This window comes from Bos taurus, chromosome 21, assembly GCF_002263795.3.
Source record: "Bos taurus isolate L1 Dominette 01449 registration number 42190680 breed Hereford chromosome 21, ARS-UCD2.0, whole genome shotgun sequence".
Taxonomy (NCBI): Eukaryota; Metazoa; Chordata; class Mammalia; order Artiodactyla; family Bovidae; genus Bos; species Bos taurus.
The window spans coordinates 32,515,338-32,542,835 of record NC_037348.1 but is presented as its reverse complement, the minus strand read 5'-3'; the positions used below and the strand labels follow the sequence as shown (position 1 = coordinate 32,542,835).

The 27,498-nt window shown below is 36.9% G+C and overlaps 1 protein-coding gene across 16 annotated transcripts in view; it reads left to right on the top strand.

The window, feature by feature from the left end:
- PEAK1 (pseudopodium enriched atypical kinase 1) overlaps window positions 1-27,498 on the top strand; it is a 315,088-nt gene that overhangs the window by 11,749 nt on the left and 275,841 nt on the right. For 3 of the 16 annotated variants that reach the window (XM_024982035.2, XM_059879327.1, XM_059879326.1), the window contains exon 2: window positions 15,129-15,248. The exons of the other annotated variants lie outside the window; for them this stretch is intronic. The gene's annotated coding sequence lies outside the window, so the exon portion shown is untranslated. The remainder of the gene's footprint in view (window positions 1-15,128; window positions 15,249-27,498) is intronic. 16 annotated transcript variants of the gene reach the window in all.

The window sequence follows — 27,498 nt, the reverse complement described above, 5'->3', positions numbered from 1 at the left end:
GCAGAAGTAGATGTTTTACTGGAACTCTCTTGCTTTTTCAGTGATCCAGAAGATGTTGGCAATTTGATTTCTGGTTCCTCTGCCTTTTCTAAATCCTTGAGCATCTGGAAGTTCACAGTTCACATACTGTTGAAGCCTGGCTTGGAAAATTTTGGGCATACTTTACTAACATGTGAGATGAGTACAGTTTTGCGGTAGTTTGAACATTCTTTGTCATTTGCCTTTCTTTGGGATCGGAATGAAAACTGACCTTTTCCAGTCCTGTGGTCACTGCTGAGTTTTCCAAATGTGCTGGCATATTGAGTAAAGCACTTTCACGGCATCATCTTTTAGGATTTGAAATAGCTCAGCTGGAATTCCATCACCTCCTCTAACTTTGTTCGTAGTGATGCTTCCTAAGGCCACTTGACTTCGCATTCTAGGATGTCTGGCTCTAGGTGAGTGATCACACCGTTGTGATTATCTGGGTTGTGAAGATCTTTTTTATATAGATCTTCTGTGTATTCTTGCCATGTCTTCTTAATATCTTCTGCTTCTGTTAGATCCATACCATTTCTGTCCTTTATTGTGCCCATCTTTGCATGAAATGTTCCCTTGGTATCTTTAATTTTCTTGAAGAGATCTCTAGTCTTTCCCATTCTATTGTTTTCCTCTATTTCTTTGCATTGATCACTGAGGAAGGCTTTCTTATCTCTCCTTGCTATTCTTTGGAACTCTGCATTCAAGTGGGTATATCTTTCCTTTTCTTCTTTGCCTTTTGCTTCTCTTCTTTTCACAGCTATTTGTAAGGCCTCCTCAGACAACCATTTTGCCTTTTTGCATTTCTTTTTCTTGGGGATGGTCTTGATCCCTGTCTCCTGTACAATGTCACGAACCTCTGTCCATAGTTTTTCAGGCACTCTATCTATCAGATCTAGTCCCTTAAATCTATTTGTCACTTCCACTATAATCACAAGGGATTTGATTTAGGGCGTATATGAATGGTCTAGTGGTTTTCCCTACTTTCTTCAATTTCAGTCTGAATTTGGCAATAAGGAGGTCATGATCTGAGTCATGGTCAGCTCCAGGTCTTGTTTTTGCTGACTGTATAGGGCTTCTCCATCTTTTGCTGCAAACAATATAATCAGTCTGTTTTTGGTATTGACCAGCTGATGATATCTATGTGCAGAGTCTTCTCTGGTGGTGTTGGAAGAGGGTGTTTGCTATGACCAGTGCATTCTCTTGGCAGTACTCTATTAGCCTTTGCCCTGCTTTATTCTGTACTGTAAGGCCAAATTTGTCTGTTACTGCAGATATTTCTTAGACACTCACATTTGTCATTTTATTAAATTCATATCCAAATGTGATCATGGAACTTTAAAAGTAATTTAAATGTGTAACATAGTAAACCTAGGTTTAAGTAAAATATTTTAATTTTAGCTCTGTTGCACTAAAAATGGATAGGTTTCATTGCCAGCCATTAAAAGGTGATATGGCATGAGACATGCAGATGTATTTACTCAGTAGTAGTTTTTCGATCACTCTCTAGGACCTGTAAGAGAAATGAGGGGTATATCTACGTTAGAAACATAAGGGGCAAAAAGATCACAGGATTCCATTCTCAATTCTGCCACTGAATGGTTGGCAAAGCTGTTAACTATTTGTATGTACAGTATGTTGTATTTATTAATTGTGGAAAGCTTTATTCTATTCATATGCTGAATAAAAAGAGACTCTGCCTTGAGTGTAAAGACTATGTCTTATTAGCACAATGCCTAGCATGAAATGGATACTCAGATGGTTGTTGAATGAAGGAGTTACATAAAATACTTGACTGTTACATTAAGACATAAAGAGTTATTTAGCTTGCTCAAGTAACCTTAAGGTATTAAAAACTTTGTGTAATTCAGATTTAGGGCAAAGTAAAATAACTGTGTGTTAACATTCTCATTTTAGCCTAAGCCAAACAAACAATGGACTTCCCTGGTGGCTCAGATAGTAAAGAATCTGCCTGCAATGCAGGAGACCAGGGTTCCATCCCTGGAGGAGGGCATGGTTCAGATGATGAAGAATCTGCCTGTGATGTGGGAGACTCAGGTTCAATCCCTGGGTTGGGAAAATCCCCTGGAGAAGGAATGACAACTCACTCCAGTATTCTTACCTGGAGAATTCCACGGACAGAGGAGCCTGGCAGACTACAGTCCATGGGGTCACAAAGAATCATGACATGACTGATTGACTAAGACTTTCACTTTCAAACAAACAATACTACTCTTAAAAACATGATCCTTATCTTTCAAGTAATTCATAATCCTGTCCTCTATGAGTAGTCAAGAATTCTATTCAGGAATCAGGCTGCCTGAATTTGAATCTTGGCTCAACTGATTACTATCCATGGGATCTGAAGTTGGTTTAACTGTGCTTCAGTTTCCTCATTTGTAAAATGGGAATAATAATATAACTACTTGATGGAATTGTGAAGTGAGATAACAATATGTAGGAAGCACATGTTTGATATATAGTATTCAATTAATTTTAACTGTTATTCTAAAAATGTTGAGAGACTAATATTTTAAAATTTTGCATTTTCTAGAAAATAATGTTTGCTGAGTGATAGCTAAAGGGAAAATAAAAAAAAAACTCTGTGAACAAGAAAAGAAGACTGATGGAAAATAAACTTATAGTAATGTGTTGAAACTATGAAAGATAGGTTTTCTACTTTTTGCTACGTCTATTTTTCCCCTCTTCATTTGCTTAGCAGATTTTTATTAACTATTTTACTATAAGACACTGGGCTTTCATGAGCATATTACTTTTTAAGAGTCAACATTGCATTGTGGTTAAGAACATGAATTCTGGACCCAGATTGCCTGAGATTGAATCATCTTGGGGAAATTACTCTCTATGCCTGAGTGTTCTCATCTGTGAAATTGGGATATTGATGGTACCTACCTCAGAGAGTTCATGAGCTAATAATTGAACAGTGTTTAAAATAATGCATGGGGTGTAGTAAATGTCTTGTGTTGTTGAATAAAATAAAGAATGGTAGAAATATAACATTTGAAAATTAATGAAAGATTTTAGCTTTATAGGTTCATCCATACTCAGTAGACTATTTGTTTTCTTATAGTTGAGGAAAGTTTTCCTCTTAATCCCCTGGGTCTGCCTCCATGGTAGAGAAGCAGGAAAACAGTTTTCTTGTAAATCCTTTATATGATAGGAGCACTTTTCATAGTTTAGAATTAGGTTCCCCCCCACCCCCACCAATAATTTTCATAAGAGATTGAGTTACTTTTGTTATTACAAGACAAGATGCCGTGATGTACCTCTTAAATATTTTGAAATAATGAGTTGAATATTTCAAATGCCGAGAAACTGCCTTCTTCCCAGGTGTGAAACAATTTTTATAGATTTTATTTGGGTATGAAGTAGGAGTAATTGTGGGAGTTTGTGTGAAAGATTTAAGGCATTGGAGAAGCAATAAAATGTATTTTCCTGATGTCAGTTCTCTCTTTGACTTGAAAAATTGTTTTTGCAGCAATATCCCTTGACTGTTTTTCAGCATTTGCCTTTGAGGACTGGCTGCATTCACAATGTTAAACCTCACAACTAAATACTTCAGATGGACTGCCATTTCTTAATTCAGCTATGGTCCTGACCTGAAGTTAAAAGAGGTTGTTGGCTTCCAGATTCAATGAGGAAGTTAATAATAAGGAGAGAAGAGGATCCTGTAGTTTGACGATCTTTTTATTCTGTATAGATTAAGACAAAGTTTACATTGTTTCTTATATACCCCTTTCCTCACATATGTTGCTTGTGGAATGATAGCATCAGTGAATATGTAAATTATGCTATCAGCAGTCTAGAAATAATATGGTAGTTCCTAATTTAGGAAGTTGAACTTTAATTATTGACTTAGATTTTATTTCACATGTAAATGTTTATTAAACACGCAAATAAAGTTTGAATTCTATTATAAATGCAACTTGTAGTTCTGTTGTCAGTTTTGCATTCCAAAAGTCTATTAAAAAAACTCATCATCTAGAAAAGGGAGTGTTTTATAATGTTTTGTAAAAGGCAAAAAAAAAAAAAGCTGCATGAATGTTAATCCTCTCTTCTCTTATCTCCTATAGGACCACATGGTCTGGGTTTTTATGAACTAGCTCTCTGACTAGGAAACTCAATCCTACTATACGGATTTCCCTCTAATTTTCTCTCTCTTGGCTTCAGATTTGAAGTAGAGTTTGGTATTATCTATTACAGATTATCTATTATCTATACATCTTTAAATTTTATGATAAAAAAGTTAGCTTTTAAAAACAACAGTTTCAGATATACAACCTTATAATTTGATATCTATATATACTACAGAGTGATCACCATCACAAGTCTAGTTCCGTTCATTACCATTCAATTGACTCCCTTCACCCACTTCCTTTACCCACCCCTTAACCCCTTTCCCCTCTGTTCTCTATATTTTTGAGTTTGTTTTGTTATATTTTGTTTATTTTTTTGTTTTCTTAGATTCCACGTATGAGTGAAATCATATAGTATTTTTCTTTTTTCGTCTAACTTATTTCACTTGGTATAATACCTTTGTGGTCTATCCATGTTGTCACAAATGGCAGGATTCCATTTTTTTCCATGGTGAGTTAATAGTCCATTTTATATGTATTTGTGCTGTATCTTTATTCATTCATCAGTGGACAGTTGTTTCCATATATTGGCTACTGTGAATAGTACAGCAGTGAAGTGTATACAGTAGTACAGCAGTACCTGGCTGTGTGTATATATATATCTTTTCAATTAGTGTTTTTATGTCTGTCGGTGGGGAATAGCTGAGTCATACAGTAGTAGTATTAAGTTGTTTTTGTTTTTGTTTTCAGAAATCTCCATAATGTTCTCCACAGTGGGTCCACCAATTTACAGTCCCATTAGCATAGTACAAGGATTCCCTTTTCTCCACATCCTGTCCAACATTTGTTGTTTCTTGTCTTTTCAATGACAGCCATTTTAACAGATGTGAAATAATATCTCATTGTGGTTTTTGATTTGCATTTTCCTCACAGTGATGTTGAACATCTTTCTGTTTGCCTATTGGCCGTCTGTATGTCTTCTTTGGAAAAATGTAGTCAGATCCTCCTCCCATTTTTAAATCAGGCTTTTATTGGTTTGTTGTTGTTGTTCTTGTGTGAGTTCATTATATATGTTTTGGATATTAACCTCTTTTTGGATATGTGATTTGCAAATATCTTTCCCCATTCAGTAAGTTTCCTTTTTGTTTTGACGATGGTTTCCTAAAAGCAGAAGCTTTTTTAGATTGAATTCCCACTTGTTTATTTTTTCTTTTGTTTCCTTTGCCTTTGGAGTCAGAACACGTAAAATATTGCTAAGACTGGTATCAGTGAAGTTGCTGTTTTTGTTTTCTTCTAGAAATTTTATGATTTCAGGTCTCACATTCAAGCCTTTAATCCTATTTTGAGTTAATTTTTGTGTCTGATATAGGATAGTGGTCTTGTTTCATTCTTTTGCATGTGACTGTTCAGTTTTCCCAGTACTGTTTATTGAAGAGACTGTCCTTTCTCCACTGTATGTTCTTTACTCCCTTATCATAAATTAATTTCCCTATGTGTGAGTTTTTTCTGGTTTCTTAATTCTGTTCTGTTGATCTGTGTGTACGTTTTTGTGCCAGTACCATACCGTTTTGATTACTAAAGCCTTGTAACATAGTTTGAAATCAAGGAGCATGAGATTTCCAGCTTAGTTTTTTCTCAGTGTTATTTGACTATTTGTGATTTTTTTTGTGTTTCCATGCAAATTTTAGAATTATTTGCTTTCGTTCACTGAAATGTGCTGTTGAAATTTTGATAGGGATTGTATTGAATTTGTAGATTGCTTTGGAGGATTAAAAAGAACATTTTAACAATATCTGTTCTTTAAATCTATGAATACAGAATATCTTTCCTCTGTGTGTGTGTGTGTGTGTCTTCTTCAGTTTTTTTCTCTATGTCTTATATTTTTCATTGTACAGGTGTTTCACCTCCTGGTTAAATTTATTTCTGGGTATTTTATTCTTTTTGATTCTGTTGTAAATGAGATCATTTCCTTCATTTCTCTTTCTTATAATTTGTTATTAGTGTATAGAAATGTCACAGATTTCTGTGTATTGATCTTGTATCCTTTGACTTTACGGAACTTATTTATTAGTTCTACATGTTTTTACGTGGATTCTTAGGGTTTTTTGTATATAGTATCATGTCATCTACCAAATAGTGATAGTTTTACTTCTTCCTTTCTACTTTGGATGACTTATATTTCTTTTTCTTGCCTAATTGCTATGGCTAGAACTTCCACTTTTAATTTATTTTTCTTGCCTAATTGCTATAGCTAGGACTTTGGCCACCCGATGCAAAGAGCTGACTCCTTGGAAAAGACTCTGATGCTGGGGAAGGTTGAGGGCAGGAGGAGACGGGGATGACAGAGAATGAGATGATTGGATGGCATCACTGACTCAATGAACATGAGTTTAAACTCCAGAAGATGGTGAAGGACAGGGAAGCCTGGCATGCTGCAGTCCACAGGGTTGCAAAGAGTAGACACGATTGAGTGACTGAATAACAAAAACTTCTGATACTATGTTGAATAAAAGTGGCAAGAGTAGGCATCCGTGTCTTGTTCCTGGCCTTAGAGGAGAAGCTTTCATCTTTTCACCATTGAGTAGGATATTAGCGTGGCTTTGTCATATATGGCCTTTGTTGTGTGGAAGTAAATTCCCTCTATGTTGAGAGTTTTTTTTTAATCATAAATAGATCTATTGAGATGATCATATGATCTTTATCCTTCATTTTGTTAATGTATCATGTTGATTGATTTTGTATATGTCCAAGCATCTTTGCATCTCTAGACTAAATCCCACTTAACCATGGTATAGGATCCTTTTAATGTATTGTTGGATTCAGTTTGCTAGTATTTTGTAGCATATTTTTGCATCTATGTTAATCAAGGATACTGGCCTTTAATTTTCTTTTTTTTTTTCTTTCTTTTTTTATATTGTTGTTGTCTTTGGTTTTGGTATCATAGTAATGCTGGCTTTGTAAAATGAGTTTGGAAGGTTTTCCTCCTATTCAGTTTTATTTGGATAGTTTGGGAAGGGTAGTCTTCTTTGAATATTTTATAGAGTTTACCAGTGAAGCTGCCTGGTCTTGGACTTTTGTTTGTTGGGAGATTTTTGATTACTGTTACAATTTTCTTGTTAGTAACTGATCCATTCAGATATTATAATTCTTTATGATTCATGCTTGGAAGATTATGTTTCTAGGAATTTATCATGTCTTCTAGTTGTCCCATTTGTGGACATTGTTCATAGTAGTCTCCTATGATCCTTTGTATTTTGTGTTATCAGCTGTAACTTCTCTTTTATCTCTGATTTAATTTGAATTCTGTCTTGAGTTCTTGGTTAGTCTTGCAAAAGGTTTGTTGATATTGCTTATCTTTTCTAAGAACCACTTTTTAGTTTCATTGATATTAAAAATTTTTTATTCTATTTCATTTATTTCTTTTTTTTCCATTACCAAAATCATTTTTATTTAATATTTGTATTCAAAGTAAGAAAACTACTTTTATAGAATACTTTTTTTTCATTTTGTAACAAAAGCATTTTGGTTTCAAAACTTGTCTGTCCAATTTAAGTACATGATTGTGGCAACTCAGTACTAGTGTTCTTCAAACTTTTCTTTTACATTTAGAGGATTTACATAATCTGAATTACAGTTAAATTCTGCATATTGATTCATTTGGAAAATGTGTAGCTATTTGTATTATGAAGAGTTTCCACTTGAACATAAATTCTTGTACATGTCTTGCTAGATCACAAATAAGCTTTTCCTTTCTTTGGTGCTACAAATTCCACTTCTTCAAATGCAGTGTCATATTGATAAATTATGTAAACTACACAGCCATTTTTTCTGTCTTAGATTATTGAACATTTGGTAAGCATGTTTTTTGTTCAAGAAAATTTTCAATTAACAGTACAGTAAATCTTTATAGCATTTGTACATAACACAACCAGCAAAAATTGGCAGAGAACACAAGATCATTAAATTCATTATTTCATTTATTTCTAAACTGATCTTTATTATTTCATTCCTTCCACTGATTTTGAGCTGCATTTGTTCTTTTTCTAGTTCCTTTAGGTGTGAAGTTAGATTGTTGATTTATTTTGTTGTTGATTTGTTTCTTGAGGTAAATCTGTATTGCTATAAACTTTTCTCTTAGAACTGCTTTTGCTGCATCCCATAGATTTTGATATATCAGGTTTCTGTTTTCATTTATCTCTAGGTATTTTTTTTATTTCTTCTTTGATTCCTTTGTGACCCATTGGTTGTTCAGTTGTGAGTTCTTTAATCTCCATGTTTTTGTGTTTTTTTCCCTTTTTTTTTTTCTTGTGATTGTGTTCTAGTTTCATAGCACTATAATCAGAGAAGGTGCTTGACATGATTTCAGTCTTCTTGAATTTAGTGAGATTTGGTTTGTGACCTGATATGTGATCTGTCCTGGAGAACGTTCCCATGTGCTTTTGAGAATTTGTATTCTGCTTTTGGATGCAGTGTTCTATGTCCATTAAGCAAATCTGGTTTAATATATCATTTAGTTTCATTGTTTTCTTATTGATTTTCTTTCTGGATGGTCTATGCAGTGATGTAAGTAGAGTGCTAAGTTCTCTAGTATAATTATATTGCCTTCAGTTTCTCTCTAAGTTCATTAATATTTGCTTTATATATATCATGGTGCTTCTGTGTTATGTGCATATATATTTATAAATGTTGTATCTTCTTGCTAAATTAACCCCCATCATTATTATGTAATGCTCTTCTTTGTCTTTTATTGAAATATTAGTTTTGAAATCTATTTTGTCAGAAAGTATAGCTACTCCAGCTTTCTTTTCACTCCTATTAGCCAAGGAATATCTTTTTCAACCCTTCACTTTCAGTCTCTATGTGTCTTTTCTTCTGAAGTGACTCTGGTAGGCTACATATAGATGGGTCTTGTTTTTTCATCCATTCAGCCACTCTTTGTCTTTTGATTGACAAATTTAGTCCATTTACTTTTAAAGTAATTATTGATGGATATGTACTTATTGCCATTTTGTTAAATGTTCTGTAGTTGGTTTTATAGTTCTTCTTAGCTCCTTTCTTCTCTTCTGTCTTCTTTTGTGTTTTGGTGGTTTTCTTTAGTATTTTATTATTCTTTTTTCATGTTCTTTTGTGTGTGTACTATACTTTTTTGTGTGTGTGTGGTTGCTGAAAATTTCACATATGACATCCTAGGTAAGTAGCAGCCAGTTTTAGCAAGGCTTTGGAATTTGTTCCAGTTTATCTTTTTACCCCTTCCCTCTGATGTTTTATACTTTTGATGATACATTTTCTATCTTATTTTATACATCCCTTAAGATTATAAGTTTTACTCTTGCTACTTGTCTTTTAACTTTCATGCTTGCTTTATAAGTGATTAATTAACCATTTTTATTATGTATTTGGCCTTTTCCAGTGAGATTTTTACTTTCATGTGTTTTCTCATTATTGATTATTTCCAAATCTTTTCAGGTTAAAGAAGTCTTTTAAATATTTCTTTTAGGGCTGGTTTAGTGATGATGATTCCTTTAGCTTTTGCTTATCTAGGAAACCCTTGATCTCTCCTTCAATTCTGAATAATAACCTTATTGGGTAGACAATTTTGGTTGGAAATTTTTCCTTTTCAGCACTTTGAATATGTCATGCTACTTCCTTCTGGTTGAAGGAAGTTTTTACTGAAAAATCTGCTAAAAATCTTATGGCATTTCCCTCATATATAGCAAGTTGTTTTTCTCTTGCTGCTTGTAGGATTCTCTCTCTATCCTTAACTTTTGCCATTTTAATTGTAATGTATCTTTGTGTGTGTCTCTTTGGCTTGAGCTTATTTGGAACTCTCTGGCCTTGCTGAACCTGAATGTCTATTTCTTTCCTCAGATTAGGGATATTTTCAGTCACTCTTTCTTCAAATAATTTTTGGGGCCTTTTCTTTGTCTCTTCTTCTAGGAGTTGAAGATTAACAAATGTATCTCCCTCACCTATGGGCAATGGACTTTATTGTTTTTTCACAGGTTTTCAGGTCTAGTCAATTTATGGATGAGCCATTTAAGACTATGTTTTCTGTTCTGTAGTTTTCCTGGGCATATTCTCTGTTAATTTTCAAAGCCAGGTCTTTGCAGGACCTAGGAGTTGGTTTGCTTGATATGGAGCTTGAATCTCTTGCTCCTGAGGGAAATGATTTGTTCCTTGATGATCCCTCCCAATTGTGAATCACTGAGTGTGGGGTGTGGGTTTTTTCTTTGGTGAGACTGTGTCTCTATCTATCTTCACAATCTCTTGCTGTTCTTTTATCCTTTGTTGAGGAGGTTCTGTTTATCCAGTTTTTAGGTCCCTTTCTGTTGGAATTATTCCATATGTAGCTATAGATTTGTTGTGTTCATCAGAGGAGGAGAGTTTAGGATCTTCCTACATCTCCACCTTCAACCCTGTCAATGTAGAAAAAATTGGGAAAATATAGAATAAGTGAAAAAGAGGAAATCTGTTACTCTACCATCCAGGGACAACTGGTACTAATAATTTGTTGCCTCACCCCACCTCCTTTGTTGTGCATGTATTACTTTTCAACATACCTAATTGACATCATACTGTTTATTGTAGAGGTATCATTAATGTATCAGATTAGTCAGTGCAGTAATCTGGTCATGCTGTGAGAAGCAGGCAGGGCTAAGACTGGCTGAGGAGACAGTACATTCATGCTCTATAGGAGGTTCTTTTCATTTAGAGGAATTGGTGTATTTCTCTTTTTCATATTGCTAAACTAAATTTGAATAACTTTACAAGCATGTTTGAAGCATCTCTACCTTTTATAATTTTATATCCTTTTTTTTTCTGATAACATTTTCCCATATCAGAAAATCCTATATCTATATCCCCCTCCCTTTTGAACCTCCCTCCCATCTCCCTTCCTATCCCACCTCTCCAGGTTGATACAGAGCCCCTGTTTGAGTTTCCCAAGTCATACAGCAAATTCCCATTGGCTATCTATTTTACATATGGTAATGTAAGTTTCCATGTTACTCTCTCCATACATTTCACCCTCTCCTCCTGTCTCCCCATGTCCATAAGTCTTCAATATAAAAAAATTTTGAGCTGTTTTAGTCTTGTTTTTCTTACTAAGTCTTCAAATTCCAGTTTATATTTTCCACTTACGGCACATCAATTCAGACTAGCCATGTTTCAAGTGCTCTGTAGCCACATGTGGCTAGTTTTAGCACAGTCCTAGAGCATATAATTTTCTCCATAAGATGTGATAAAATAGCACTTTCCAGGTACTCTACAAGAGAAGAAAGCAGCAAAGCAAGGTTGCACTATGGATGTTGAGCTCTCATTTTGGTGTCTCGTGAAATTTTAAAACTTTGTCTCAATAAAATTACACATTCTTTTATTTATGGATCTTCATGTTACACATGCTAAGTTGCTTCAGTTGTGTCTGACTCTTTGTGACCTTGTTGACTAGCCCACCAGGCTCTTCTCTCCATGGGATTCTCCTGGCAAGAATACTGGAATGAGTTGCTGTACCCATTTTTAGGGGATCTTCTCAACCCAGGGATCAAACCTGTGTCTCTTAAGTCTCCTGCATTGGTAGGCTGGCTGTTTACCACTAGTGCCACTTAGGAAGCCCTCGTGTTACACAATAATGCTAAATTTGTAGTCGTCCAAAGGTTTGCTAGGTATAATACTTGAAGTTAATTCTCAGATAGTCAATAAAATCAATTCCTACTAAGGGTTTTGGATAACAAAGAGTTTGCAAGAGTTTAAGTCCTGAAGAGAAATAAATTTTTATTAATCATGTACAGAAAACCTTTATGAAGTCAGGAACAAAGACATATAAACATTTATGTATTACATATGCACATGTAACTTATATATCTGTGTACACACACATACATATATATTTATCATAATTCTTATCATTACTTTTAAGGAACAGTAGCAATTAAAATCATTCTTTTCTTTCTAAAGTGAATTTGTGACATGGTAAGAAAGATGTGGCATGATTAGAGGTTAGTGGTATAAATTGAATGTATAAAGTAGAATATTAAAAATGCTTTGCTTTTAATTTGTGATCATAGGAAAAAAATTTCTTAACATCTATAAGCTTTTATTTTGTTCTGTAAAAATGGAGATAAGATTTTAATGTGGAGGCTGCTTTTTTTTCTCAATCTGATTTTTATTAACAAGTTGGATGAAGGAAACCTAGAGGGATATACCTTATGCATTTACAAATGAATATTGAATAAATACACTAAATATTGAATTCAAAAGTTGAATATATGTACAAGAACTTTCTAAACTGAGAGTCCTACAAATGGAAGCTACTGAACTTGGTTTGTATTATTTCTTCTTATTTAAGGTATTTACTGGAATGTGAGAAGTATAATAATATTTGCCTTGTACAAACCATAGATAGGACTCTCTGTTGTGGTTGTATTTTTCCTTACCATTAATATTTTATCAGATTTTATCTTAAACATTAGATATATGTCTAAAATCTAGGGATTCCCTGGTGGCTCAGGGGTAAAGAATCCGCTTGCCAGTGCAGGAGACACAGGTCTGATCCCTGTCTGCAAAGATCCCACATGCTATGAAGCAACTAGGCCCAGGCGCCACAGCTACTGAGTCTGTTGTCTAGAGCCTGGGATCTGCAACTACTGAAGTCCACACACCTTGAGCCCATGCTCTGCAACAAGAGAATCCACTGCCGTGAGAAGCCCACGCACTGCAACCAGAGAGTAGCTCCCTCTTGCCACAGCTAGCAAAAAGCCCACACAGCAGTGAAGACCCAGCACATCCCCCCACCAAAAAAGGTCTAGCACTTAAGCATCTTTACATCTGTTCATAGTATATATGCAGTTAGAAATTTTGTTGTTATTGTGAGATGGACATGACTTTTTACTGTACCCAGTCTTAAAGCTCATCCTGATCGAGACAAATGCAAGCTCATTGGATGCCAAAATTGTTTTGGAAGCAAAGTAGCAATATATAAACTTTCTGTAATTGCACACTTACTCGGTCATCTGTAGCAACTGAAAATTTGGCTATTTCCCATTTTTAGGGTACATTTCCCCATTTTTAGAGATATTTCTCATTCTTAGGATGTATTCATTTTTTCCTGTTAGGAATGAAGTAAGCAAGCCGCATGTGAGATAGCATGTGTAGTGTGACATATGCCTTGTTGTTTCCTGGGTGTGAGTGAGGAACTTTAGGGAGAAATTGAATGTTGGCAGTGTATGAGGACACTGAACTAAACGATACTGTCTGAAAGTAGTTGGCACACTTTTCTGTTTTTATTATACTCCACTTCTACCTTCACCTCAAACCTTTGAGTATCTTTGAATATTTGGAACAGAAAGATAACCCAATCATACTTGATTTTTTCCCCTCCTTTTTCTTTTTTAAATTTTATTTTTAAACTTTACAATATTGTATTAGTTTTGCCAAATATCGAAATGAATCCTCCACAGGTATACCTGTGTTCCCCATCCTGAACCCTCCTCCCTCCTCCCTCCCCATACCCTCCCTCTGGGTTGTCCCAGTGTACCAGCCCCAAGCATCCAGTATCGTGCATCGAACCTGGACTGGCGACTCGTTTCATACATGATATTATACATGTTTCAATGCCATTCTCCCAAATCTCCCCACCCTCTCCCTCTCCCACAGAGTCCATAAGACACTCTCAGTGTCCCTTTTGCTGTCTCATACACAGGGTTATTGTTACCATCTTTCTAAATTCCATATATATGCGTTAGTATACTGTATTGGTGTTTTTCTTTCTGGCTTACTTCACTCTGTATAATAGGTTCCAGTTTCATCCATCTCATTAGAACTGATTCAAATGTATTCTTTTTAATGGCTGAATAATACTTCATTGTGTATATGTACCACAGCTTTCTTATCCATTCATCTGCTGATGGGCATCTAGATTGCTTCCATGTCCTGGCTATTATAAACAGTGCTGCGATGAACATTGGGGTACACGTGTCTCTTTCCCTTCTGGTTTCCTCAGTGTATATGCCCAGCAGTGGGATTGCTGGATCATAAGGCAGTTCTATTTCCAGTTTTTTAAGGAATCTCCACACTGTTCTCCATAGTGGCTGTACTAGTTTGCATTCCCACCAACAGTGTAAGAGGGTTCCCTTTTCTGCACACCCTCTCCAGCATTTATTGCTTGTAGACTTTTGGATCGCAGCCATTCTGACTGGCGTGAAATGGTACCTCATAGTGTTATTAAGAGGTATATGCAGTGATAGTGTAGACCACTTGGCCAAATGAAAAATGAGTGATCTGTTGATTAAATGAAATGATTTGCTTCAGTACAAGGCAGGGAAGAGATACTTGCTCCTTCTCTTCCCTTGTTGATCTTTTCCCCCTAATGGCTAGAAGTGCATTTTTAAAGCAATTCTGATATGCAAAATTCTCTGCTTATTTCTATTCCATTCTAAATTTTACTCTTTGGTACCATGCTCTGGCACATGGGAAAGAGAGTTGAAATCTTGTCCTTTTTCTTTGATTTCATTTCTTATGTATCTTGCATCTGCTCATTCTTAGCTTAGAAAATACTAATAATAATTGGTTAAAATAAGAAGTTCATTTCATGACTGCTTGTTGTAATCTAGTCCTGAATAGTTTTTTTTTTTTTTTTTTTAATTAGGCCCTTAAAAATTCCAATCTAGATCAGCAAAATTTCCCAATAACAGTAAACTGGCATATTTAATATATACCAAATTGTAGCTCATGCATTTGACAATATGCTCTGCATTAAGTTTTGGTTCTTTGATGCTAGTGTCTGGCTGATGGAAGTTCAAATGAATAATAATCTATGAAAAATTAAAAAAATATGTTCCTTGCTGATTTGGGAATGTAGTTGAGCCATTAGCTACAACTTTTGCATTGAGTTTTTAAAGAAGCAGAAAAGGAAAATGATTTTAGTTTCATGAACTAGTTCTTTTCAAACCCTTAGCAGTTATTTTATGACTAGAGCAGATTGACTCTCATGGTGATATTTCCATTTCTGGTCTTTAGATATCATTTCTGAGAAGATATTGAAAGAGTAAGAAGACAATATATTCTTAGGGTTTAGCGCTACAGTTGAACCCCTGCTTGAATTGACAGCAGATTGAACTGTTCAGAGGAAAAGAAATGGTATGTATATATAGCAAGACTTTTCTCTAGGGAAGAAAAAAGAGATGCTCATTTTTATAAGGTGATTATTTTGGAGACAGTAGTTTGCAGTTTGAGGATATCTGTAAAGCACATTTATAATAAATGAATTACAGGTTATATATGAAAGCAGTTTTTATAGTGTCTAACCTAGTTCTGGGCTTCCCTGGTACCTCAGCTGGTGAAAAATCCACCTGCAATGCATGAGACCCCGGTTCAATTCCTGGGTTGGGAAAATCCCCTGGAGAAGGGATAGGCTACCCACTCCAGTATTCATGGACTTCCCTGGTGGCTCTGATGGTAAAGAATATGCCTGCAATGCGGGGAGACTTGTGTTCAGTCCCTAGGTTGGGAAGATCCCCTGGAGGAGGGCATGGCAACCCACTCCAGTATTCTTGCCTGGAGAATCCCCATGGACAAAGGAGCCTGGCAGGCTACAGTCCATTGGGGCGCAAAGAGTCAGACATGAGACTGAGTGACTAAGCACAACCTAGTTCCAGTACCTATTCTAAGGTATTTTTAAATACGTCAAATATTTTGAAAATAGTATAGGATTTCTTTCTCTGATCTACTCCTTTTAGAGTTTAATTTTTCCAAGTTCTTGCCACTTATTATATAATGTAAGTATTTTGTTGGGTCTAAATGTTATTTCACATTTCTCCTTAAGAAGACATGCAGATGGCCAAAAAGCACATGAAAAGATGTTCAAGATTGCTAATTTGTAAAGAAATACAAATCAAACCTACAATAAAGCATCACTTCACACCAGTCAGAATGGTCATCTTTAAAAAGTCAACAAACAATAAATGCTGGAGAGGGTGTGTGTAGAAAAGGGAACCTTCCTACACTGTTGGTGGCAATGTAAATTGGTACAGCCACTACAGAGAACAGTATGGAGGTTCCTTAAAAAACTAAAAACAGAGCTACCGTATGATCCTGCAGTCCCACTCCTGGGTATATATCTGTAGAAAACCATACTTTGAAAAGATACATGCACCCCAGTGTTCATTGTAATGCTCTTTACAATAGCCAAGACATGGAAGCAACCTAAATGTCTGTCAACAGATGAATAGATAAAGATGCAGTACATATATACAATGGAATATTACTCAGTCATAAAGAAGAATGAAATAATGCCATTTGCAGCAACATGGATAGACCTAGAGATTATCGTGCTAAGTGAAGTAACTCAAGGTATAAGTTACTTCACTTAGCACGATAATCTCTAGGTCTATCCATGTTGCTGCAAATGGCATTATTTCATTCTTCTTTATGACTGAGTAATATTCCATCATATATATGTACTGCATCTTTATCTGAAGTAACTTAGCATAGCAAAGGCGATACAAGTGAACTTATTTACAAAACAGAAACAAATGCACAGACAAAGAAAACAACCTTATGGCTGCCAAAGAGGGAAAGTGAGGGGAGGGATAAATTAGGAGGGTAGGATTAACATACATACTACTGAGTATAAAATAATCAACAGGAACCTACTATATAGCACAGGGAACTCCACTCAATATTCTGCAATAACCTATATGGGAAAAGAATAAAACATATGTGTATATACAACTAAATTGCTTTACTGAACACCTGAAACTAATACAACATTGTAAAATCAACTATATTCCAACACAAAACAAAAATTATATTAAAAATGCTATGTTATTTATTCTGACTATTCAAATAAGATTGCTTCTTTCTGTAGGAATATTAAGGACAAAATACCTAGTATTGGATGTTTATCTGGTTTTAGAGACAGTTTGGGAGAAGGCAATGGTACCCCACTCCAGTACTGTTGCCTGGAAAATCCCATGGATGGAGGAGCCTGGTAGGCTGTAGTCCATGGGGTCGCTAAGAGTCAGACACGACTGAGCAACTTCACTTTCACTTTCCGCTTTCATGCATCGGAGAAGGAAATGGCAACCCACTCCAGTGTTCTTGCCTGGAGAACCCCATGGACGGAGAAGCCTGGTAGGCTGCAGTCCATGGGGTCGCATAGAGTCGGACACGACTGAAGCGACTTAGCAGCAGCAGCAGCAGCAGCAGCAGCAGCAGAGACAGTTTAGAAATTTTTAAAAATTAAACAATAGATGAATATCTCAGAAGAAATTAAGTGATGCTGCAATATATATAGAAAAATGAGCCAAATTCCTCCTGCATGTCTCTCCCTTTCTTTATTTGCCACCTAAGGTAACCACTGCAGTGTTTAATATCCAGATCTTCTATTCTGTGTGTGTGTGCAGTCTTATTTTGTCTCTATATTTTTAACATATCTCATACATTGTTCTGTGTTCTGTCCTCTAGGTCAATAAGGAATATCTTTTTCATGTCAGTACATATAGTTTTGAGTTATTCTTTAACTGCTACACAGTATTCCTTAGCACTGAGTAGTAGTTTAAGTTTATTACATTTTAAAAAAATTAAAAATAGTGCTCTTGGAATAGACCCATTATGCACAAGCTTAGAGCTTTTAATCTGCAAATGGTGAAAACCATTATATTTCTCTATTTTTGTTTTCTATGTATGCAGAACACATTAAGTTTTTTTTTTTTAAATCAGAATTGTGAGAGGAAGCAAAAATTGATTAATCCATAGATGGATTATTTCAACTTCTTTTTAAAAATGCCTGGATTGTGTCATACTGTTTTAGGTACATGATTTAATGTCATTGAAACTGAGTTAGACTTGCGTCACTGAGTTCCCACATGGGGTTGAGAAGAACAAAAAAGATTACAGTTTTTCTGCAGTGAGACAGGATGGATAAAAGCAGCTTATATCTAAGCTATACACATCTTCACTGATGAATGTGACCAGAAAGCCCATCCATGAAGGTAGGAACCCTGTATTTTCCTGTTTAGTGTTAGATCCCCAGCACCTCCATAGCATGATAAAACACGAAGATGTATGAATGAGTGAATGAGTGCATAAATGCCACATATATGAAGCATGTTAGTCTTTGAGCCATGAGTTGAAAATAACCGGGCAGTTAGGGCTGCAGAGATTGGCCTTGAATTGAATTGGTATTAACACATCTATCATGCTGAGCACTTAAGCTTTTTAGTAAATTATCAGAAATTTGAGTTATTTTTGCTCTCCTACTATGCTTAACTTTCTTTTATAAGTATTGCTTCTGTTTTTTCATGTGGATTAGCATTATCTAACTTATTACCTAAGTTAGTTTTACTTAGGTAAACTTTGGCCAAACCGTTCAAAATAAACAGTCATGATGAGTAGTTTTTGGTGTGTCTCCCACCAGTAGTTCCTATTTTAATTTTCCTTGTATCAGTTTGAACACTGTTACTAACATTGTTAAGATATGGCAGAACTTAGGATTCTTTGCTAGTGATTTCCTTTTTCTATTTTGGGAACAGGTTCTAAAAAGAGATAAACAACCCAAGCTTCTGTGCCTTTGTCCTTTCCTTTTCTCTCTTCAGGAACTTGTAGGTGGGCACTGTTTTCCTAGCCTGAGGCAGAAACAGTGCCATCCAACTACATTGCTTTCATTTCAAGTTGGCATCAGCTTTGGCAGTAGTGCAGTAGTTTGGCCTGGTATTCTTAAGTTGTAGTTGAAAAGATTCCAGCATTCCTGCTATTCAAAGTAAATAGTGCCCCCTTACATCTTTTCCTCACATTTTTTTTCTTCCACTGAGAATTTAGGATGGTGCCAGCACCTTTTCCTCTTGTATTTGGAGTTGACCTTTATAGGTCCATTTAGACCCATATTTCTGTGACACTAGGAAATGAGCTCCATGATTGTGAGACCTCTTGTTCACAGGTGTATTCCAGCACTTAGAATACTGCCTGGATAGTATGTGAACAACCCTACCCAGAAGACTGAGTGACTCTTTAATGCATAGAGCTTTTCAGAGCAAGGGATTGTGTTCCTATTCTTTTTGTGAAGCTTTGTTCATTCCTTATGGTCCAGCAATAGCATAATAGGGCTGGGCTGCCTCATAACCAATGCCATTTGCTGGGCTACTAAGAAAATTGCTATCGCTCAGCTTATCCAAGGATAAGGGGAGAGGTTCTAAATGAAGTTTTCTTCTGGGCCCTTGGACTTGGAATCCAAGGTCCCTGTGACATTAAACTAAATTCCTGGTGGAAGATTTTAGGGAGCCAGCTTTTTGGATGTATCCACAGAAGCAGAAGTTATTTTTTCGATTGCGCCATCAACTTGGTTGTTCAGCGTTTCTGGAATTACCCAGCGTACCTGTCTACTTGGTCATGTCCTAGCAAAACTGAGAAGCAGTTTATTTTTGTGTTTAAGAACTAAGGATCTGGAGCCAGACCTCCTTATTGGAATCTTGCACTGTCATTTCTCTTGTGTGCTGCTGCTGCTGCTGCTGCTGCTAAGTGGCTTCAGTCATGTCCGACTCTGTGCAGCCCCATAGACGGCAGCCCACCAGGCTCCTCCTCAGCCCACCTGGGATTCTCCAGGCAAGAACACTGGAGTGGGTTGCCATTTCCTTCTCCAATGCATGAAAGTGAAAGGTGAAAGTGAAGATGCTCAGTCGTGTCCAAGAGACCCCATGGAATGCAGCCCACCAGGCTCCTCCGCCCATGGGATTTTCCAGGCAAGAGTATTGGAGTGGGGTGCCATTGCCTTCTCTTATGTGTAATCTTTAGCAAATTACTTATTTTGTGTCTCAGTTACCTTATCTGTAAAATGGGAATAAAATAGTACCTAATTCATAATGTCATTTGAGGATTAATATAGGCAAAGGGCTTAGAACTTAGCCTGGTATATAGCACCACTGTTCAATAAACTTTAATATTTACTTATCTGATGCCGAGAAAAATTCATACCTATTTTACTCATATTCATTCTGATGTGCTTTCCTAAAAAGGGTGAGAAGGCACAGAGGTGCAGCTGATGTTCTGAGAATCTCATTCAGGAGGTGTGTGGAGGTGTGTGGGGGTGGTGTCTTGAGCAAATGATGGCACATAGCATCAGCTTCTGATGCCCTTGTCCATCAGCATGTGTAAGGTGGAAAACAGAACCTTTGATCTAGAGAGCTCTAATTATCCCCACAGTAGGCCATGCTCAATTTGACAGTGTCATGATTTTTAATATTTGAAAGTTCCAGAATTGCTACTCTGGGATGTAACCCTTTTCTACCTCCCTCGTGCTTTTGCTTATACAGTTGAGTGAATATGATGCTCTGCTTCCCACACAGATACCCAAATAGCTCAGACTGCTGAAATATTGGGTATCTTACTGTCAGCACATAACTTATATTACTGGATGTTTGAAATTTTCACTGTTAACCTGGGTCTGAATTTCAGCTCTGCTAGGCTTCAGGGTTTTTTGGTTAGTTTTGTTTGTCAAATAGGATAAAAGTATCCAACCTCATAGGATTGTTGTGAGAGTTAATGATGAATAGAAAACACTTAACATAGTGTGCATACTGGTATGGAGTAAGTCTCAAATATTAATTGCAAAATTAATATCTATCAACATCATCACTGTGGTTTTGGTTCCATGTTTCAAATCAGCAGTGAAATGCACACTCGCACCAATCATTTCTGCTTGAAATTGAGAGACTAAATGAAATGTAGCAGCTCTCTGGTTGATATGTACTGTAACCTTGCTTTTACAGTCAAGATTGTACTGCCCTCAAGGGTGTATCGATACATACAGGGATTCTAGAATATGGTAACCCTGAGAGTTGCCTTTCCTGGTCCTATGTTCCAGAGCTCCTTTCTGCCCAAATATCATAGCCCATATTTCCATTACACACTCCACTTGATGGCTTCTCCATTAAAATTGCAGTAATGTGATTTGTATTTTGTCCCTGAATTGAGGCCAGAATTAGGAAGTACATCCAGTGCTTTTGGTAGCAAATTTCTGTAATGGCCTATGAGATAATTACTTTGATAATAACACATTTTTTATGTATAAGCACCAGTTTATTAAATGTTGTTTACCACTTATCATCCTAGATTTGCTACAATTCTTTTTCTTTAATTTGAAAAACATCCCTGTGTAATGAGTGATATTATCTCCCATTTACAAATAAGAAAATGGTGTCTCAAAAAGGTTAAACAGTTTGTCTTGAGATTGCACAGCTATTTAGTGAGGCAGAGTTGATTCAGTCCACAAATTATTTTTTTTCCTCCAGAGGTAGAAATTTGAATCTTAAAAATGAGGGTCAAAATTTCTCCTATAGAAGCTTATAAATGGTATGGCTAAATAAAAATAGTAGGTAAAAGAAAGTAAATGGGTAGAAAGAAGGTGTGAAGAAGGTTGATATTGTGTTGATATTAAGTTGATATTGTGGATCAGTTATCAAAGATAAGAAGCAGAAAGCATCACTAAAGCACTTTTCGTATTGAAATACTTAGAAGGCAGTTATCTTGTCCGATGGAGAATTTTTTTATTTTGATAGTGTCACATTTTTAACTTGGAGATTCAGAATTAAAACTTCAAAATAGATCTAGAACAGAGGGTAAAAATAATATCAGTGGAAAGGAGAATGTGGAACTAGAAATATTATGTGTATTTAACAGAAAATCGAGGGTTTGCCTAGTGGTCTGGTGGTTAAGAATCTACCTGCCAATGCAGGGAACTTGTGTTTGATCTCTGGTCCAGGAAGATCCCACATGCCCTGGAGCAACTAAGCCAGTGCAGCACAATTACTGAGCCAGCGCTGTAGAGCCTGTGAGCGGCAACTGCTGAGCCTGCGTACTGCAGCTTCTGAAGCCTGTGTGCCTAGAGTCTGTACTCCACGACAAGAGACGCCCACATTCCGCAACTAGAGAGTAGCCCCCGTTTGCCACAACTAGAGAAAGCCCGCATGCAGCAACAAAGACCCAGTGCAGCTAAAAATCAGTAAATAATAAATAAAATAAATCTTTTCTAAAAGAGAAAAGTGATCAATATAAGATGTGTCTAGATAAAGATATATGAGCTAAGTGGGGGTTTAATGTAGATATGGTTCCGAGAAGGCAAATTGCAAACATTCTTTGATTCAGGGAGAGAAGATTTCAGATAAACATTCTGGAGTTTGTTGCCATAGTACTAAATTATATCTTTCTAGAAATGAGATCCCAATGTGAAGTTTCTGTCTTTTATTTGGAATTTGTTTTAAATAGGGGGCAAGGAGGTAAGCACTGATTACTGCAACTATATGAAGAGGTATTTGTGATACACTTAAGGGTTCAGAAGTGAATTTCATTAGCTGTATGTTAGTATGTCATATCTGTCACTCTGAGGCTTTAGCTTTTACTCAGAAGGCCCACCTTACTCATTTAACATTTTCCTGTGTTAAACCCCAGCAAGAGGCTCAAATTGTGCAACTTCAATTTACTTCTCTCCAGCTGCATATACTTAAGATGCATGAAATATACCCACTTGCTAACATTCACTTCCGGGGGATAAACTGGCCTTATCTCCCCCTTTCCCATCAACAAGCTATTTTCTGGCTTCTGGGTTTGTCAGAGAAGTGCTTGTCTACATAGCCGCTCTGGCACCAGAATACTGAGGTCACTTTTGATTCATCAATCCTCATCTTTGAATCTTGCCTCAAGTCTCATAGTTGTTCCTTTGGAATGTGTAGATTGTCCCTTTCTCTTAATCACTACTAGTTGAATTTTTCCTTTTTTCCCAGTGAAGTTAATTGTTTTCTGATTTTCAAGGATTCCCATAAGGCTCCCCAAGTAATTTTTGAAAGACATCTTTTTGGATAGTGTCCTTTCTTTGCCTTAGTTGTTTCATCTTAAGTTTTGCTGCTAGAGTATGTCACTGGAGAGTTAGCTCCCTATTTGAACTGTAAGTTTTAGTTCTGTTAGAGGAGGAGACCACAGGCATTGACATTAGTCAGAGGTGGCATAAGAGGAGTTGAAAACTTCAGCTACTAACAGTAATAAAATCACTTCCTTTATGTTATTGTTTTGAATTTGAACAACGAAGTCATCTGTTTTGCATGAAACCAAAGGTAAGATATGTTTGAAGACAAGTATGTGTAGCTTATCATGAGGGAATTTCTACCTTACAAAATTGTTTTTGGAGCAAGCTAAGTGTATTTACACCTCGGCAATGAATATCCAGTTATCTGAGAGGATGGTAAAGTATATGATCATTTTATTTTAAAAGCATTAATGTACGTAGGGACTGTCATACAGTGTGAAGTAAGTCAGAAAGAGAAAAAAAATAACACATATAGATATGGAATCTAGAAAAATGGCATAGATTATTTGCAAAGTAGAAATAGAGACACAGACATATAGACGTCAAGCGGGGGAAGGGCCAGTGGGATGAATTAGGAGATTGGAATTGACATATATACACTATTGATACTATGTGTAAAATAGATAATTAGTGAGAACCTACTGAGGAGCACAGGGAACTCTACTTAGAGTTGTGGTGACCTAATGGGAAGGAAATCCAAGGAAGAGAGGACATATGTATGTATGGCCAATTCACTTTGTTGTATAGCAGAAACTAACATGACTTTGTAAAATGACTATATTCCAATAAAAATTAATTTAAAAAACTGAAAAAAGTGTTGATGTGTGTTTGTTTTCAAGAAAAAAGGTACGTCAAGGCTGTATATTGTCACCCTGTTTATTTAACTTATATGCAGAGTACATCATGAGAAATGCTGGACTGGAAGAAACACAAGCTGGAATCAAGATTGCTGGGAGAAATATCAATAACCTCAGATATGCAGATGACACCACCCTTATGGCGAAAGTGAAGAGGAACTCAAAAGCCTCGTGATGAAACTGAAAGTGGAGAGTGAAAAAGTTGGCTTAAAGCTCAACATTCAGAGAACTAAGATCATGGCATCCGGTCCCATCACTTCATGGGAAATAGATGGGGAAACAGTGTAAACAGTGTCAGACTTCATTTTTCTGGGCTCCAAAATCACTACAGATGGTGACTGCAGCCATGAAATTAAAAGACGCTTACTCCTTGGAAGGAAAGTTATGCCCAACCTAGATAGCATATTCAAAAGCAGAGACATTACTTTGCCAACAAAGGTTCGTCTAGTCAAGGCTTTGGTTTTTCCTGTGGTCATGTATGGATGTGAGAGTTGGACTGTGAAGAAGGCTGAGCACCGAAGAATTGATGCTTTTGAACTGTGGTGTTGGAGAAGACATAACCAGTCCATTCTGAAGGAGATCAGCCCTGGGATTTCTTTGGAAGGAATGATGCTAAAGCTGCAACTCCAGTACTTTGGCCACCTCATGCGAAGAGTTGCCTCATTGGAAAAGACTCTGATGCTGGGAGGGATTGGGGGCAAGAGGAGAAGGGGACGAGAGAGGATGAGATGGCTGGATGGCATCACTGACTCGATGGACATGAGTCTGAGTGAACTCTGGGAGTTGGTGATGGACAGGGAGGCCTGGCGTGCTGCGATTCACGGGGTCGCAAAGAGTCGGACATGACTGAGCGACTGATCTGATCTGATCTGATTAATTTAAGGGGTCAATGTCTTTGTAGAATAGATTACGAAGAATATTATCAGGACTTAATGGCAGTCTTCTTGTTGGAAATACTAAAAAGAAGAAGATAATTTTTGATGGCGGCTTAGCTTATGTTGAGAACATAGCAGCAATTTAGAAGTACATTAGGAATGTTTACTGGAGAAGGCAGTGGCAACCCACTCCAGTACTCTTGCCTGGAAAATCCCATGGGTGGAGGAGCCTGGTAGGCTGCGGTCCATGGGGTGGCTAAGAGTCAGACACGACTGAGCGACTTCACTTTCACTTTTCACTTTCATGCATTGGAGAAGGAAATGGCAACCCACTCCAGTGTTCTTGCCTGGAGAATCCCAGGGACGAGGGAGCCTGGTGGGCTGCCGTCTATGGGATCGCACAGAGTTGGACATGACTGAAGCGACTTAGCAGCAGCAGCAGCAGGAATGTTTACTAATTTATATGTCAGTACTCTTACCTGGAAAATCCCATGGATGGAGGAGCCTCATAGGCTACAGTCCATGGGGTCTCGAAGAGTCAGACATGACTGAGCCACTTCACTTTTCACTTTCACGCATTGGAGAAGGAAATGGCAACCCACTACAGTGTTCTTGCTTGGAGAATCCCAGGGACGGGGGGCCTGGTGGGCTGCCGTCTATGGGGTCGCACGGAGTCAGACATGACTGAAGTGACTTAGCAGAGGCAGCGGCAACATGTCTGCAGTTTGTTCAGAGTCAACAAGTTGACTATGTCTTGTTCAGGTAGGATTCTTTAAACATTGTTGGTAAAAGACTCTTTCCTCACCACTGACTTCCAGTATCTATATTGTGCAACAAACTATACATTAGGTATTGCATTAACTAGGCACTGAGTTCAGTAGGAATCAAAGCGGTATAGTGGAAAAGTAGTCCTGCAGATGGTCCGACATGAAAAATGACTAACTATAGACATGAGGAAAGCTACGCTTCTCTCTTGGCTTTGGTTTCCACTTTGTAGTATAAGAATTAAACCGAGGACCCTTCTAGTGCTGAATCTTTAATTTTTGTGGTGCCATTCAAATCCCTTTTGAGGTAATTTCTTGTTTTGAGGTAATTTCTTAGAGAGGAGGTGTTTGATTTTTGCCTTTTCTGTTATCTCAAAGCCAGCCTAAATGTTCTGGGGTTTTGGAACTTTTTCCCCCTCTGACTGAAGTTATGTGACCTACACAGATACTGAAACTGAGCTGTGGACCATAGTATTAGCTTTGTGTTACCAACAGCATTTTAGCAACAGAGCAGGATTGTTCCCAAACTAAAAATCTATTATAATTCAAATGTTGATATAGAAGGGCTTCAAACACTTTGTTTTACATAGAACCATCCTTTAGAATATCTGGGATGCTCGTTCTAATAATAACTGCAATATAATGAGGTAGTTAAGAGCATGGATGCTGGAGCCATACTTCCTGGCCTGACATCTGGCTCTGGCTCTGGCTCTTGCTCATTTTGTGACCTTGAGCAAGTTTAATGATAGTTACCTACCTAATGGGTTTTATGAGGAATATATGCCTGACCTATGGTCCTATATATGTTTAGCTGCTATTGTATATTATTTGTTACATTCCAGAGGTTAAGCCCTCCTATGATATCTCCTTTAATCATCATCATAATCCCATGAAAGTAGCATCATATTTATCCTCATGCAGAGATGGAGGCTGGCTCAGAGAGGTTAAGTAGCTTGCATCATATAGGAAATAGTTGCTAGTCATGAAACTAGTGGGTCTTTCTGACTCATTCCAAAACCTAGCCTCCTTCCTTATTTATATATACTCCACTACGCCCAGTCTTTTGAAAATTCTAAATGCCGTTTATTACTCACTGGACTTTGACTTCAGAAGGCAGTTTGGTGAAACCAGAGGCCCAGATAGCATCTGAATGCCTCTTCTATCACTAGGAAAAAATGATGTGTTTTTTAGGCCTCAGGGTTTTCTGTGAATAGTTTTCATACAATGTGATTTGGGTTTTTTGGTGTTTTTTTTTGGTCCATCTGCTCTGCAGACTGAGGCAGTACCAGTACCCAGTCCCAGATAGTCTTCCTATGACAGTGATCTTGGGGAGTGTCAGGGCTGGATTAGAATGGCAACCCACTCCAGTATTCTTGCCTGGAGAATCCCGTGGATGGAGGAGCCTGGTAGGCTATAGTCCATGGGGTCTCAAAGAGTCAGACACGACTGAGCGACTTCACTTTCTTTGCTGGGTCTGGATCCTTAACTGAGGAGAGTGAAAATTGAAACATAGAAAAATAATGGCAGTGAAGGCAACAGCCTGAGCTTCACATAACTTTCTCTTTATTCACCAGATATTTATTGAATATCTAAGTGTCTGACATTTTAATCTGGGGTTTAGCTCTTGGATTTTTCACTTGAAAACTTAAAAATGGCTTTACAGTAAGACAGTATCATTGAAAATTTAACACCAGTTATTCTGTTTGCAAAACTTTAAAGTGTGTTTGTTTTAACTACATATAGCCATTTTTCCCCCTTGAAAATCCTTTAGCAGAAACAATGGCTCACAAATTGGCTTCTGTCATTATTAATTTCCTAGAACAAATACCATACTTACTGCTGAGTAATAGTAATTAGGGTGGTGCTGGGTGTAGACGTTTTGTGTTTTGCCTTTTGAGTCTGAGAAGATTTTAGATTCATCTGAGTTGCTGAGTCAACTCTGCTTTGGTTCAGTATTTCAGAACAGTATCTTATACAAATGAGTTTCCACATAGTATAAATATTAAAGAGTCAGTTGCATCTAAGACATCCTACAAGTAC